The 17,497-nt window shown below is 44.3% G+C and overlaps 1 long non-coding RNA gene across 1 annotated transcript in view; it reads left to right on the top strand.

Moving 5' to 3' along the window:
- Positions 1 to 509: 509 nt before the first annotated feature.
- Positions 510 to 17,497, top strand: part of LOC121012558 (uncharacterized) — a 54,836-nt gene continuing 37,848 nt past the window's right edge. Inside the window, exon 1 of the long non-coding RNA XR_005782168.1 lies at positions 510 to 725. This is a non-coding gene — a long non-coding RNA (uncharacterized LOC121012558). The remainder of the gene's footprint in view (positions 726 to 17,497) is intronic.

Below are 17,497 nucleotides of genomic sequence, written 5' to 3'. Positions count from 1 at the left end.
CAGGTGGTTTGGAACCTCTTAGTCCCCGATGCAGACTTTCATTGCCTAAATTTCAGGTCGGGGGCTGGAGACCAAAAAGATTGGTCCCTAGACATGGGAACCACAGCACCCATAACCCAGTGCATCCCCCAAGGCTAGGTGAAACAGCTAAAGCCGTTTCTTTCTCCTGTAGCAGAGGAGTCAGCATGCACGCTCAGAGAAGAGCAAATAAAACCGGAGGTGCCATGGGGAGAGCTGGTTCGCAACTCTCTGTCAGGGGAACATCTTCCCACCTCTGCCAGTGGAGCGCTGGACGCTGGCAAAGACGTGCAGCCCAGACAGCATCTTCTTCTCCTCATTCCCCTGGGGCAAGGCCGTCGGGGCGGGGGTTGGACCCGAGAGTTCTTTATGGTGTCAGAGCCCGCAGCCCCGCACTTCATATCCCACATCCACCCTCCCACCCTACCCCTCTAGCAGCCAGCTGCTTGCTGCCCAGACCACACAGCGCTTGCTGTAGCCTCCTCAGAGCTGGCCCCCCAAAAAGCTTACAGTTTGTCGCCCCCTGTCGGCCTCCGACCCTACTCAGCGTGTTCCTGCGGTGGGCTGGACTGGCCTGGGGGCGAGGTGATTGATCCAAAGGTGGGATTGCGAAGAAAAGGAAACGTCTCTTCCACCTGTCTGGGATGCAGCTTGGTCCCCTGCATGACCAAAGGGACGGCGACATGGTCGGCGCTGAGCCCGCAGAGGTAAAAAAAAAAAAAAAAAAAAAAAAAAAAGTAGTTTCATATGTACGCTGGGCTAGGTTTGGCTTAGTTGTTTTGAGCGCCCATGGCGCAGCGGGCAACCGAGTGAAGAGCGCTTCCCAGGGGCGAGGGAGCCGCCAAGGTAAGGGAGCACTCCAGGACCTGTGACTGGATGGGTCCAGCTAGGAGGGCTGCACGCCCTGCGCGAAGGGCGGATTCGAGGGTCCCGGAATAGGACCCAGATTTCCCAAGGCAGAGAAAGGAGAGGCGGACATCGCCAAAATCTCGAGTTAAAGATGAGGCAGGAATAGAGTGCCTGCCTCCTTGGGGGACTGGGAGCTGGCGGCGGCTGCAAGGGTCGTCCAGGGTCATCCTTGGGCCGACAGTCGCCCCTGCTTCATGTTTCCTGCGTCGCTTTAATTTTTGGTAGGACTGTTTCTGGGAGCCGTTTGGGTGCAAACGAAACCGTGCCAATCGCAATAGGCCAGGGTGTTCTCGGGAACCTTCTATTCCAGAGTCTATGGGAGAAATCTAAACAGGCTCATGAAAGCCTGACTGGGGTCCCGCTGGGTCGAAGGAGCAACCGCGGGTCCCGGTGCGCCCAGTCTTGCGTTTCGGTTCTGCAAGAAGGACCCGAGGGCAAGAAACACAGGCAGCCTCCTTAGCCAAGCCTGGGCCTAACGACCAACGGCCGGTAGCCACCGCCTTCCCTTCCTCCCGCGACGCAGGACCAGTGCAGGCACCAGAGTAAGCAGGGTCGGGAGCCAGGGTTTTCCTTCCGACAGCCGTACTTTAGGCCTGCCAAGCCGGCAATTGCTCCCGCTTGTGCCCCGGTTCAGTCCAGTCCCCAAATTGTTGCTATGAGTTTAAGAACACTGTACCATGCGTCGTGTGGATAGAAATCAAACTAACCGAGTCTTTTAATTTTCCTTTCTCAAAAAAAAAAAAAAGTCGTGCAGGCTTCAAACGCCTTTTATGCACTAGGTTATATTGTGTCCCCCTCCCCAGATTTGCAAAGGAAATTCCACGCACCACACTTGAAAAACAGTAATGGGTTAGAAGAGCTGACCCGGATCGGGCAATTGCAAACCCTCTGCGAACGTGCCAAAGGCTGACTAGCTCGTTGGAAACGGGAACTTGAGATAAAGCAATGAAATTCCAACCCGAGTGTCAACTGTGGCGGCGGGAGTTGGGAGGAGGGCAAGAGGGAGGAAGACTCCAGGCTGAATTGGCCCTTTTGCCTGTGGCCCCCGCGGAGTGCTGGGCGGGTACCTCCTCCAAACCAAGTGGACTCACAGGGAAGCGCGGTGGGGGAGTTGCGCCCTGCACCTGCCGCTCCCCTTTAGGACACACACCTGGCAGATTTAAATGGACGGTGTTGAAAACGGTGCCAATTAGCATTAAAATAAGATCCACAAGAAGGAGAAATGCCGTCCTCAACCAGTCCCACGGCTTGTTTCCAGTTGGCCTGCTGGTGACCAAGGTGGGCTTGAAGTTCTTTGCCTAGCCTCGCATTTTATTTGCTAGCCTGGAAATGTTTATTATCGAAAGCAGGTCAAGTCGGCAGAGGTGGGGTGGAGAGCCATTTCTGCCTACACTGGCTGCTGTAAGGGGAGAGAAGCAAAGACATTTTTTGTCACTTTCCTAAAATGAAATGGTTAAACAAGAATAGATGTGTATTTTCCGCGTGAATAACAAAGCAGTCCCCTGATTCCGTTCAAAGAGTTGGCGGGGAAAAATCGAAAAACAGCTGCGGAGAAACTCCCACAAGAAATAAACACGGATCAATTGAGCGTCTCAAATGAACATCTAAGATACTTTGTATCCTGTGATTCAGTGATATGACTACTACATTTGTAACATTCCTTTTGGAGTAGAAACATTTTAAATGTCACATTTCGATGATAAAAATAAACAATAGAAAAACAATGCCATTTGCAGGAGCCAATGGTTTCTTTGAACCTTCTGAAGGAGCAGCGACCTTTCCATTCTTGCATGTATATTCAAATAGGCACCAAATCCAGGGTTTCCTTTATTGTTCTTAAATCTCCCTCCTTTTCTTGGCAGTGGGTATGTCAGATAAGCTTCAGTTTCCCCTTATATGTAATGATCTACACTATTGAATTAGATCTATTTCATTTCACTCCAGCAACATAAAATTTTGCACAGGGCTTCAGGCACTGGTCAAAATTCCACCTTTGCAGTGAGGTCTCCAAAATGTTTATGTGACAGTGCTAAAGTCTAAACAGCAATATTAAAGTAGAAATATTTGGGAAACTTAAAATGTCCATGGGGCATATCTCCTGTACAGGGTCCGGGTACTTGGAAGAGGAGAGATCTGGGAGTAGCCACATGTACTATCTAGTACAAAAGATAGAAGTGGCAGTTTCAAGGGGCAGTGAGAGGATGATGGCATGCCTGCCTACAAGATGACTGGCAGTGGGCGAGGGTTTCCTGCTGCCTGGAGGATGCCCCTGTGAATCAGACTTGCTCTGTTGCAAATATTGACGCGTCTGAGACATTCACACTGCCCAGCCTAATTGGAAGCAGCTTGAAGTGAGCTGCCCTTGAATGCTTTGGAGGTTTTTCATCTTCCATGGACATAAAACCTGGATGTGAACAGGCATATGGAAACTGAAGGACAAGAGGAGAGCCCCTTTTCTTGAATTAAAGACAATGCCCAGCCAGTCCTGGTTTACCTGGATTTGTCTGATTTCTTATTAAAGAACAGTCCTCTTCAGTCTTCAGTGCATGTGAGTGTGCACACACACGTAACCATAATTCAGGCGCTGGAAAGTGGGTAGGGAAGAGGTTTGCAGAATGATTGTTGTGATAATAAGTTGGACACAAAAGAGAAAAGAACACTGAAACCTGCCCCTAGTTGATTTTCAACTTCCCCTCAGGCAGGTGGACAGGGAAGCAGGAGTCCCGTCCCCATTTTTGGTTACCTATTTCTTGCAAGCTTGAAATTATCATTCATAGTTAGATGTTACTGACTTTGTTTCTCAAATCCCCCACACTGTTTAGAAACGTTGCTATAAAGGCTTTGTTCCATGACTGTGGGTTTGTCTGTAGCATAAGCTCGGAAGTCTTGAAGGCCTCTGGTATTGCATATTCTGAAAGCAGGATCTCCTTCATATTCACTTAATTTTTCTTGTGCATATCCTGATGTCATTTCTCCCTGTGATGCCACTTAAATAATTTTCCTTGTCAGAAATCAAGTGTCCTCTATGATGAGCTTTCTTTCAGGCACAAACAGGATTTTTTACTTGTAACTTTTTACTGCCGGTCTAGTTGGTCACTTTTAGCTAATTAATAATTGCTTGATACCTTCTGTCTAATTGCTGCAATATCCTAATGCTGGCTACATATATATTCACATATATATATACGTATGTATATGTGACATGTCTGCAGCTTGGTGATGGTTTTGATTTTCTCCGCCCCCCCCCCCCGCCGCCCCTTGTGTATGGGCTATGGAGTTTTATTGAAGACCCGTAATGCCTCCGGTTTTGATTTAGTGTTTTGGAGTTTGTGATCTCATTGCCCGGTATGGAAAATATTAGACAGGGTCTGCAGATTGTATGCAGGAAAAGACCCACATCACCACCATGAGCTGAGTGCTCGTCCCCAGTGCTACAATAAGCTGACTGCACAGCCATCTAGAATCATTATTCAGTTTTTATGCCTTTGGATAAAGACCACTTCAGCCAGTCCTGCTTATGCAAAGGGCTGTTAAAGACACTGCTTCTCTCCATGGCTGCACATTAGAACCACTGAGAGGCAGGGGGATCTTTAGGACACTGATGTCTGAGTCCCTCACCCCAGAGATTCTGGTTGATTGTCAGGGTGCAGCCTGGATGCCAGAATTTTGAAAAGCTGCCCAGGTGATTCTAATGTACATTAAAGTTTTGGAATCTCTGCCTTAGGGAAGGGACAATAAAATGTGATGCTTTTTGCTTTGCCACTGTCTTCAGGGACGCAGGACTGACTAGCCCTATTTACCTCTGTGAACATCTTAACACGACACATGAAAACATGTTTAAATCCACAACTAAAACATCCCTCCTGTTCGTTTTTACACGATGTCATCATTCTGGCTCTGGAACCGTCTGTAAAGGACAGCCACTGCCCTCTCAATCTGCTTGCTGTTTTTAAAACACGAACCCTCTGTCTCCCTGTCCCACACAGGAGAACACAGCCTCCTAAATTTAACCATCTGCACAGTGAGCTGAGGTGGCGGTCACTGTGGAGGTGGCAGTTGGCAGCCATTTGCATTGAATAAGACTGACTTTGGGAAAGGTGGAAATGAATAAAAAACGCTGGCCCAAAAGGAGTCAGAATAATTGCATTGTCCAAGGAAGCGGGAGTCAAGCTAGACTTTTAACATTAAGTAACCGCTGAACCCTAGACTCCTAAGATAGCAGGGTAGGCAAAACCCTCAAACTTCTGGTCGCATCTAAGAAACACTGAATATTCGTTTGTTTTCATGATCATTGCTGTATGGTTAGCATTATTTGATTGCCATGCATTTGGGTAAGGACTTTTTTACAAAGGCTGTGGCAGTGTTGCATTGTAGACCTGGTGTTGCTTTCCCACAGGATTGCTCGCTTGTGATAACAACAGCAGTGTCAATATCATGAGGGGGAGGGTAGAAAGAGGAGGAGCAAGGGAGGAAGGAGGTAAGAAAAAGAAGGAAAAATACTTCACCTGTCCTCTTTAAAAAGGTCTCAGAAATCAATTAAAAGAAAACGCCTTTTCATTTTTATTAGCCTCACCTTGGTAATAAATGGTAAGATTTAGTCCACTTTGATTTTATACTTATTGCTTTATAAGTTTATGTGTATTTCAAAATATAACCTGCATTTCATTTTTAAACAAGTTCCAAGAGGGTCTGAGAGTAAGTCCATTGCTGCAGGATGGATATTGACTTTAAAAGTGCATGTTTAAAAAATGTCTTTTAGAAGCACCTGTGTGGCTCAGTTCGTTCATCATCAGGCTTCAGCTCAGGTCATGATCTCACGTTTCGTGGGTTCGAGCCCCACACTCAGCTCTGCACTGAGTGTGCAGCTCCAACTCGGACCTGGAGCCTGCTTCAGAGTCTGGGTCTCCCTCACTCTCTGCCCCTCCCCCACTTGTGCCCGCGCCCTCTCTCTCTCCCTCTCTCCCCCTCTCTCTCTCTCAAAAATAAACATTTTTTAAATAAATAAATAAATAAAACCAAAAAGCCTTTTTAGCTATAAACATTTGTTTCTAAGTCACCACTACAACCAAGAGAACAAACACACTAATTTTTGTGGCGCTTTTAGGTCTTGTTTATTTTAAAAAATATTACATGGGCAGCTCTTGAGACCTAAAAAATGTGTATTTTAGAAAGTACCGATCTTGTAAAAAATTCTTTATATTCATCTACTGTAATAAGATTATACCGTTTGTACTATGTTCTAAGATAATGTTAAAATAATTTAAAGGCATGTGAAAGTTAATAACAGTAACAATCAAAACTAAAATGCCCTTAAAATGATCCAGCATTTCTCAGCGACAACCAGAAGCTGAAAGGTTACAGGGTTTAAAAAAGGCAGTAACAGATGCTGAACATGGACAGCCACGGGACTGTTGACCTTACAAACGGATATGCTGAGAAAATGAGTTTTGACAGGGTTTCTAAGCATCGAGATGTTGGCAAGGTGGATACCTGAATTAATAGCCGTCCGGCTGGGAAATACTCTGTGTGGAATATTGCCTTTTGACAGGCCAGCAGGCTAGAGATTTGCTCCCCTGTAATGGGGCAGCTGCCGAGGTGCTGTCCATTTCTTTTTGGGTAGTAACACCTCTGGTTGAGCCAAGACTCTGCTTGGTTTCATGTCTCTTCTGTAATTACATTTCACAAAATACAACCCAGGTCATTTTGCGAGGAGCTGGTCTTTGCATGTGGGGGACATGTGTTCGTGCTTGCGATGTCAGCCAACTGATTTTGGGCAGAACGAATCTGGCACTTTCATATTCCTTTCTGTTTCAACTGGGCGTAGGTAACTCTGGAAGAGGGGCGGTGGAATTGGCTGGGCTTGGGGAACAGCACAGCTTTAATTTGGACGAATAGCCTTAGGTGCAGTTGGATGGCAGTTTAATCGCACTATAAGCTTGAGGTGCTTCTGGCATGGGAGGCTCTAGTCACGCTGCCCTTCATCACAGAGGGGATAGGGATTTGAGTTGATGGCTCTCTGTTCTCACTGTGCCTTTAGAGCTTTTATTTGTGTCTCTTATATTGAAGCTGATAGGAAGGTTGGGGAAATTTATGATCAAATGTGGTTAGAGCTACTAGTCATGGCAAGATCGTGTGTTTTCAATTGTGGAGTTGGCACACAGGGTCTATAAGCTCCTCTGTAAGCCTCACTATCTATTGGATCAAAAATGCACCGTGCACCTCAAACTCAGAAAGTAACCTGGTTACGGAAAGCACAATATTGATGAGTCCGGCCTTTTATTTGTTCTCAAGTCTCATGTTGGAATCCAGGCTCTCCCATTTACTGAGACCTAACCTCAGTGAGTCTCTGTGGGCTCACCTACAAGAGAGGGTCGCAGTAAGGTTTAACTACTCCCACCACAGAAAATGCTCAACAGCAGGAGGTGGTTAGGTTAATCAGTGGCCATTGTTCTCATTACATTATTTTTCCATATTTTTAAGAAACTAATACATTTTAATTTTTGTCTCTTTCATAGGACATCTGTTAGACATGCAGTAGATGATTTGCTAATAGAAATATTTATAAATCAAACTGTATTAAATGGTGTCTTCAGAAGAAAACAGCTTAAAGCATTTTCCTGAGTTTCTGTTTGTTTGCCACATTCTTTTGTGGTTCCGAGGCACTGCACAGGACTGGCTTGAGGCGCTAAAGTGACACCCACCGGGGAGACAGGGTGTGCTGACAAAGGAAGGCAAGTAACAGAGGTGTCGAGTGGCAGCTGTAAACTCTCCAGTTTGAGAAAAGTAAGGGAGAAGGGAAATGGGTAGTTGGCCCAGACTTTTCTGATAACATGGAAGAACGGTGGTTTTTATTGGAGCCAGTTCTTCTGGAAACGTTGGGCCCTGTACTAACAGGATCATGGGCCTGTTCTGGCTTTACCAGCTGTAACGTCACTCTCTTCTTTTGTCAGAGATAAGAAGATCTTTTACTTCTGTGTTTACTTTCTTGTTCTTTTGTCCTGAGTGGAGGGTTTTCCCTTGCTCGTCTGCCTCCTGGACATGTTCTTTCTCCCAGAGGAAGCATGGGGCGAGGGGAGCTCTCTCACGGAATAGGCCCAGTGTCTTGTGAACTGGGGCTTGGGCTTGTTTTTTTCAAGTTTTTTTTTTTTTAACGTTTATTTATTTTTGAGACAGAGAGAGACAGAGCATGAACGGGGAAGGGTCAGAGAGAGAGGGAGACACAGAATCTGAAACAGGCTCCAGGCTCTGAGCGGTCAGCACAGAGCCCGACGCGGGACTCGAACTCACGGACCGCGAGATCATGACCTGAGCCGAAGTCGGACACTTAACTGACTGACCCACCCCAGCACCCCTTGGGCTTGGTTTTAAGTGGCTGTCTCCCCACGCAGGTCCCTGCTGTGATGGCATGCCCCTGGATGAATGAGAATAAGGCTTGAGTCTGCTACCTTCCGCAAATTGCCATTTTTTTCCTAAAAAAAACACATCTCTCTTGAGTTGCCCCACATTTTCCCCATTCCCTGAAGTGCTTCAAATCCAAGATTTTGGTAATGTGGCATCTTCTTAAAAAAGCCATACCCTGGGGATTACTGGGCTATTGGTTATTTACACCTCATTCACATAGGCAGCATGCTTTAGTGTTCTGATGACCTCTGTTTATTGTAGGACATTCACTTTATGCACTGTAGTGGACACCATTGGGTGCTGCCCAGATCCCTCACCCACCCCGCCATCCAGGTCTCAGACACGCACCCTCACTGCTAGGGGTGCTGATGCTCACAGTTCCCAGCTGAGCCCCCCTCCCATTGCCCTGGGCTGATGACAGCCATCACACCCAAGCAGACACTCCCTTTCTGGGGGCAGCCCACATCTAATGGCTGCTCATGTGGAGGTTTGAAAGTCTCAGAGAAGAGCAACTGTGAAGTGCTGTCTCAGCGCCAGAGCTCAAGTGGGACCGTGAAGGTTTTTCTTGCAAAGGCTCATAGCCAAACTTTCCTCTCTCAGTTGTGGGCCCTCATCTCCCAGAGGTGCTGATCCCCAATAAACCTTCTGCCACAAATCCCGACTCAAGTCTGCTTCTTGGGGAACCCAGCTGCATGACATATATGACCTCCTTTGCCAGTCATGTGGGTTTGTTCCAAAGATGAAAGGTTGAAGGCATGGAGTGAAAATCATTGCCACCCAACCACACAGGAATGGAAGCCAGGATGGCTGGCTCCCAGCTGCCCCACCATCCTCCTGCCCAAGTGAGGGAGCTGCTCTAAGCAGGTGGCAGTTCTCAGAGAAAGGAAATTATTTAGCTTGTAGAGCCCCAGGCTAAGGAGAGAGCTGGGCGAACTATAGTAGGGCCATGTCAGATTAGCATCGGGGGTTTTAGAATCTGAGAAGCAAGAGAAAGGCAGTTAAGTATGAAGGCATGGAGGAGGGGGCTCTGGGACAGATGCAGTGATTTTAAAATGTGGTCTGGCTCTGTTTCCAATGCTATGTAAATTTCTGAAATGAAAATATAGCAGAACTCCTAGGGACTCCACAAATTAGAATTTGGGAATATGAGCTGTGTATTGTACCAGCTCTGAAAAAGAGCCTCTTGTACCAGCTCTGAAAAAGAGCCTCATTGAGCAAATTAATCAAGTAGCTTCTATTACAAGGGAAACCTATCTACTGAAAATTAAATGACTTTCAGACTCTTCAGAAGGGTTGTGTTAATGGGCACTTCATTTGTGAAATTATAAAGAAAATTCTTTCTACAATCAACACACGGATGGTGATTCAGGGCTTGGGATCCAGATGTGGTTTTGCCCTTTATGGACTTTATGTTCTGGTCACTTGTTTCTTAAACTTAAGCATGTGTCTCTAGCTGGTGCTTGGCCATGGGATAGAGGGAGCTCCCAGCCATGAGAAAGCACATCCTCCTGAAATGCCAATCTCACCTAATGATTTTGGAAAATAATATTATTTTCATATCAGAACAAGCATGGACCCTATGTTTCTAGAAGCATTACTTACAATAATGAAATTATGGAAGCAGTCCAAGTGTCCATCAATAGATGAATAGATAAAGAAGATGTGGGATATATATGTGTATATATATATATATATATATATACATGCATATATATAAATATATATATATACACACACATACATATATATACATATATATATACTCATACATACATATATACATACACACACAAGGGAATATTACTCAGCCATAAAAAAGAATGAAATCTTGCCATTTGCAATGACATGGATGGAGCTAGAGAGTATTTTGCTAAGTGAAATAAGTTGGTCATTGAAAGACAAATACCATATGATTTTACTCGTGTGGAATTTAAGAAACAAATGAGCAAAGGAAAAAGAAAGAGACAAACCAATAAACAGATTCTTAACTAGAGAGAACAAACTGATGGTTACCAGAGAGGAAGTGGTGGGGGTGGGGGCGTTGGGAGGTATGGGTGAAATAGGTGATGGGGATTAAGGAGTGCCCCTGTCGTGATGAGAACCAGGTGATGTATGGAAGCGATGAGCCACTATATTGTACACCTGAAACTAAAAATACATTGTATGTTAACTATACTGGAATTAAAACTAAATATATATACAAAAAAATTTCCTTCCTTAAAAAAACACAAGTATGGATTTTTCATGGCATAGGATGCAACATGTTTGCCCATTTGAAGAACAAAATAGAAGCTGTCACCCTGGAACCTATAGATAGGCAGGGAGTTCCCCTTGAGCATCAGGAGTACTGTAGTGGAAACTTTGAGCCTCACTGCAAGCAGAGTGAATCAGAGGTAAAACCACAGTTCTGAGGTGAAAGAGGTCACGAGTGGCTAGGGGCCATGGGCGTTTGAGGAAGGAGTTGGCTTCTGAGATCAACCTTGAAGAGTGAGTAGACTTTGACAGGTAGAGGCCCAGAGGGTGAAGGAGGAGCAGGAAGGGGCTTTCCAGGAAAGACAGTGAGCAAAGGGAAGGGCATGGGAAAGCAGGGGTGCAGAGTAAATAATTTGGTTTGGGAGGGGAGCAGGGCCCCACATGGAAAGTGGTGGTAAGGACAGTAGGACAGAGAATTGAGGCCATGCAGTGGGCGCCTTGGAAGACAAGTTAAGGAGCAGCTATGGAATTAGGGGGCACCAAGGAGGGGAGGCTGATGAGCTGAGACCCAAGTCCTGGGGAAAAGCATTGACTGCAGAACCCAGACTGTGCAGACTGAGGATGACTCCTGGCTCAAACACTTTCATTCTGTGGGCAAGGCATCAAACCTCTGAAGGTCAGTTTTTCCATCTGGAAAATGGGATCACAATATAAGTGATTTCTGGAGTTATGTACCTGAAGTAAAGAAGATAAAGTACTTAGTAAAACGCCAGCTGCATAGCAAGTGCTCAATAAATTTTATAACAATTATTGGTTATAATGATACATAATCCTTTTAATATAGTATAATATATACTGGCTGCTATGGTTCTCAAGACAAATTAGTGAGAAAGCAAAAGGAAACCAGGTGAGCTGGGAGCTGGGAATCCCAGAGAGAGCCTAGTCACCCAGGCAGGCATTTTGCTCTGCTAATTGTAAAACAGTCTAGTATTCACCAAGTCAGAATTTATGCAAGTGACAGCCTGCTGGCCTCCAACATATTTATCCCTGGAGAACAACAGGACCTCATTTTAAAACCCCTTCTGAGTTGAGGTATGCTTTCACAATATTCTCCTCCACCACAATACGCTCAGCATTGAGAGCAGTGGAACTTTGGGGATAACCTGGAGAGGCCAGGGGCCAAAAGGGAAGCAAAAGCATTATGTCCAGGGCCCCCCTGGAGATTGATGGGCCAGTCCCTTCCTTGAGGAAGTTATATGCCTTCAAGACCGTGAAACTAGTCATTCTTTAAAATTTGATTTTATTTTTTGTCAATAGGTGAAACGTTCATATGACTCAAGGGTCAGTTTCCCTTTGAGAAGCCTTGTTCGTGCACACATCCTGCCCTGTTCCATCCTTGGAATGTACAAGGACACATTCTTATTATTTGCTTTTGTGGCCTCTTATGCAAATATATGCAAATGAGAATACATAGTCTTTCCCCCCACTTTCTTCCACAAAAGGCAGCGTGCCAGACACACTGTTCTGCCCTTGGCTGTTTTCACTTATCCTGGAGATCTTCCCACATCAGCATATGAAGAACTTCACGTTCTTTTCTTAATAGCTGCATAGTGTTCCACTGCCCGAGTACCAGAGTTTATTCCGTGTTTGAATTATGTCCAATCTTTTGCTGTGTTGTGGGCACACAGGTATGCATCTGTGGGATAAATTCCAGAAGTGGAATTTCTGTGCTAAAGGATCTATGCATTGTAATCTTGATAAATACTGCCAAATGATCTTCCATGGGGGTTGTGCCATATCACACTCCCTAAAGCAACTTTTTTCAGCCTCTCTGTTAAGGGATAGATGGTGTATTACTGTGGTTATAGTTTGCATTTCTCTTTGTATGCATGAGATGGAACATCTTTTCATGTGTTGAAGGCATTTTGTAGTTCTTTTTCTGTGAAATGTCTTTGCCCATTTTTATATTGGGTTGTTGGCTCTTTTCTCTGTTTCTAGGAAATCCTCATATAATAGAGAGAGTCATACTTTATCTGTAATTTAAGATGGAGATCCCCCTCCTCCAGTTTCTCACTTGTGTTTTGACTTTGCTTTTTTTTCCCCCAAGAGATTCTTGACTCTTAGGAATTGGATTACCCTTTTCTTCCTTTTTCTTTCTCTCTTTCTTTCTTTCTTTCTTTTCTTTTTTTTTTTTTTTTTGTAAATTTGATGGATTCTGGATTCTGCATCACCATTAGAAAAGCTTTCTTCCTTCCATAATACAAGAAGTCTTTCATGCTTGCATCTGGTACTTCCATGGCTTCATTTTTTACATTTAACCTGTGATCCATTGGAGTTAACCTGAGTGTATAGTGTGAGGTGTGGGTCTGTCTTTCTCCAGTGGACCACCTGGGACAGGATCCACTCATAGAAGTGTCATTTTGAGCTGACAACCGTGCAGTTCCTGGTTTGAGGATTATCAAAGCTTCCTAACCTGTGCTCTTGGCCTCTGCTAATGTCATCCCATGCCATTCCTCCTGTGTGTTTGTGATTTCCTGGTGTCTCATTCCAAAACTCCTCTCTGACCATGTTGTTCATCAGTCTAAAACATCCAGTGACCCTCCAGCCCTCCTGGGAAGCACCTACACTAACACCATTCGTTCACTTCCACAGATGGCCTGACTCAATGTCTCCAAAGAAACACAGAAGTTCCTGTTTCACAGTCCTGATCAACCAAGTCATTGTGCTCAGGGGGCAGTCCCACAGTGATGTTTTTCCTTCCCTTGGATCACCATGCTCTTAAGGACATAGCAGAATAAAATGGTTCAAACTTACAACAGCAATAATAGCATTTATTATTTAATCCTGTTAAGGCCCAAGACTCCGCTCCAAGTGCTTTACATACATACAAGGCATTTAACACAGGGCCTAGGCTATATGTGTTCAAATAAATTTTATTATCTGCATTTCTACCTTCATCTTGCCTTGTGTCCTTATACGAGGTCTCTATGGCTGATACTAGTCTATTAACTATACCTGAAACATGTTAAACAGCTCAAAAATTGTCTTCAGGCCTTTTGCGGCACTGATGAAAAACTGTCCACCAATAAGACTGACAACACCTAAACCCAACAACCAGCCTTATCACAAAAAGAGGAGCAATCAGACCCTTTGTGCCTCCGTATGTTGCAGTGGGCATTCCAGGTATGAAGAGTGAAACTGAATCTGATCAAAACTCTGGATCAAATAACCAGCCTACAGGACATGAAAGATAAAGATTGTTATTAGATGACCTCATGAGGATGCAATTAGTCAAATCCAAAATGTGAGAAATTTGAGAGATGTGAGTGACCTTATTTATTCAATATGGCATATTCAATATGGCAATAATGGCAAGTTTTAAAAAGAGAGAACATATAATAGATAAAAATAAAATTAAGATCAATAAAAGCGCCTGAAGAGGTATATCAACCAATGGAAAGAGTTGATCTTGACAGAATCCTGATTCAGAGAAAACAACTGTAAAACTCATTTCTTGATCGATCATGGAAATGGGAATACTGACAACATTGCCAGATGTTAAAGTTATTGTTAGTTATTTAGGTGTATAATGGTGTTTTTGTTTTTAAAAAATCCTCATCTCTTTGCTATGCATACTGAAACATCTACTGATAAAATGGCATCAAGAGTGGACTTTAACACAATCCAGCAAACGTACATGATGTATTCTAGTACATTTCTTACCCATGCCTACTACCTCAGGAGCTGTTCAAGGAAGGAGCTATTTCCTTCCACTGGTCCTCAAGCATCAAGTTTCCAGGAAACATTTGCTAACTTTTCCCAGCATAGAGTCACATGAGCATAGGAGCATAGCTTGGTTTCCAAAAGCCCCTTCGTTTGAGTGTTGCCTCTAGGCAAATTGGAACATCACAGGAATCTGGTAATACTCCAGTAGTTTGGTGAGAGTTGACCTTCTTAGTTTTTAATTGCAGATATTGTCAAGCCCATTTTCAATACCTAGGCTCCCTCCCCACAGAAGCTTGGAAAATAGTGATACCAAGAGCCACCAACCCCCTCTTAAGGGTCTGAGGTACAAGAAAATAAAAAAAAAAAAATCTATGTGGTGAATTTCAAATGGCTCTTAAAACTTGTGTTGTTTTGTTCCCAAACATGGTTGAGCTCAAATGGTTGTCCAAAAAATGGCCAGTCAGTTGTTCTGCTCCTCTTTATAAATGTCAACGTCTTGCTCACCTGTAATTTAGATATTTACAATTCCTGCTCATGTACAATATATAGATCTAAATTTTGAGGCTAAATGTATACATGTAATATGAAGCATACTTTTCTAGTATTGATTTAATCACCAAGTCACCATGGGGGATACTGAAAAACTTACCCATCAGTTTGCTCTGCATGATATCTCTGGGCAGATCTTTTTCCTAGACCCACTCCCCATTTGTCTTTCTTAAAGACACGGCCTGCTTTCTCTCCAATGCAGAACTGTATAACCCATCCTGCTTTCCCCAGATTTTAATGTTCATCTACCATAATTATATTGGATATCAGCAATGGAGCATTTATTTCCTTTAATTTTTTTTATGCTTATTTATTTTTGAGACAGAGAGAGACAGAGCATGAACAGAGGAGGGTCAGAGAGAGAGGGAGACACAGAATCCAAAGCAGGCTCCAGGCTCCGAGCTGTTAGCACAGAGCCGGACGCGGAGCTCGAACTCACAGACCGTGAGATCATGACCTGAGCCGAAGTCCGACTCTCAACCAACTGAGCCACCCAGGCACCCTCGTCCTTTAATTCTTTTTAAGTAAGCTCTAGGCCCATGTGGGGCTTGAACTCATGACCCTGAAATCAAGAGTCACATGCTCTACCAATTGAGCCACCCAGGTACCCCTGGAGCATTTACTTCATCATCCTTTTGTGACCTTGCTATTTTTTTTGTCTTGTTGATATAGAACCTTATTGCATACTAACATAAAATAAAACCAAGATTTTAAATTTTCAAGAAAGCCTGACGTGTGTAGTAGCTGCCAGACCCTACTGTGTATGATGGTGACATACACCATCAGGTGTTGATGTGATAGAAGACAAAAATGAGTGATGGTCTGGTTTGGGCGGGGGCGGGGGGGGAGTCTTCCCTCTATTGATAATGGTCTTGCATAAAACAACTCTGTGAGTACATGTTTATTCTCTGGAATGTGCTTCCCTCATCTCTCAGCTCAAAAAAATTTTATGGGTCCTGACGCCTGGGTAGCTCAGTCGGTTGAGCAACCGACTTCGCTTCGCTCAGGTCATGATCTCACAGTTTGTGAGTTCGAGACCCTCATCGGGCTCTGTGCTGACAGCTCCGAGGCTGGAGCCTGCTTCGGATTCTGTGTCTCCCTCTCTGTGCCCCTCCTCCACTCATGCTCTGTCTCTCTCTGTCTCAGAAATAAAATAAACATTATTTTTTTTAATTTTATGGGTCATGGTAGATAGCCAAGACAGCACAAAATTATTCCTTATAACCACAAGCAGATTTTCCTACTACTCCATGATGTAGGTGGCAAACACAATGTGGTATGAAGCTCAGACACAGCAATGCAATTGTGCACCATGACCTTCAGGGTCATCAGCTGTCAGACTCCTTCTTTATGCCTTGCTTCACCTGCACATGAATTGTCCTGGGTCATCTCCACTCCCATGACAAATCTGCCCTAGCCAACAGCACCCACTAAGAAGGAGCTGCCCAAGCTGGGTGTCTTGGGTGTCACCTGTGCCCAAAGAATGAAGTGTGCTCCTATAAGCCTGCTTTGCAACAGTCCAAGGAGCACTGGAGGAGTGGGGAGGGGCAGTGAAGACATCCTTTAATATTCCCTGTCAGGAATACCCTGGATTTCATTATACTGACAATTCAGATCATGAAAGTAGAATTGAAACTCTGAATTTCACAAGAGTTGAAAAGCTTCCTAAAGGTAAAAAAGGCTAATAAGAAATTTTAAAAAATGAAGATGAGATGCTTTTAAGCTAAAAGGCTGTTTATAGGGAACATTCCTTTTATCCATGTGCCTTCTTTGTGGCAGACATTACTTTAACCATTTGTACATATTATATGATGAGTCTCACAATAGCCCTTGGAGACTAAATTAATTTAGAATTATTCCCATTGTGCAGATGAGAAAATTGAGGCACACAGAAGGCAATGTGCCCCTGGCCACAAAAAACAGGAAATGGCTGAGCCAGGATTTGAACCTGGCATCTTGGCTTCAGGGTGTACATTTATTTGCTATGCAGATCGAAACACTGAGGAAGGGACACTCTATTCTCAATCCAGGAAGCTTCAACTCTCACTACACTGTCCACACAGAATTTCCCAGGACTGATTTCTGGCTAGCAGTCTATCCAGGTCTTGAATGTCTCTTTGCACACCCTCTAGCTTCCCAACTGGAGATGTGTTGACTGCTCACCAGCACCCCCACCAGGAGGTGGCTGGTGGGAAGCAAAGTGGTGGTAGTCAATTGGGAAATTTGGCTAAGCCTGGTTTCAAAACTATTTGGTAGAGGAGATAATTGAAAGTGATTTATAAAGTGAAGGCCTGGGATAATTTGAAGATTTCAATTATCCATCCATTACTTTTTTAATGTTTTTATTTATTTTGGAGAGAGCACAAGCTGGGGAGAGGCAGAGAGAAGGGGACAGGTGATCCAAAGCAGGCACTGTGCTGACAGCAGCAAGTCCAATGCAGGGCTCAGACTCACAAACCATGACATCATGACCTGAGCCGAAGTCAGATGCTCAACTGACTGAGCCACCCAGGCATTCATTCCTTTTAACTGGATGTCTTGGGTCCCCTGGACAACAGGTCCACAAATCTCTAAAATTTACTCTGAAATTGTGTCTGTATATTTTCTCAGGAGAGTATCCTTTGTTCTCATTATATTGTCAAAGAGCTTGACTTAAAAATCTAAGATCAGTATTGTCTTTGTTATTCAAATTTGTGGATAA

Source organism: Herpailurus yagouaroundi, unplaced genomic scaffold (assembly GCF_014898765.1).
Source record: "Herpailurus yagouaroundi ecotype Mexico unplaced genomic scaffold, PumYag 196, whole genome shotgun sequence".
In the NCBI taxonomy this organism is placed as follows: domain Eukaryota; kingdom Metazoa; phylum Chordata; class Mammalia; order Carnivora; family Felidae; genus Herpailurus; species Herpailurus yagouaroundi.
Note: the sequence above shows the minus strand (reverse complement) of the source record. Positions and strands in the feature narration are given on the sequence as shown.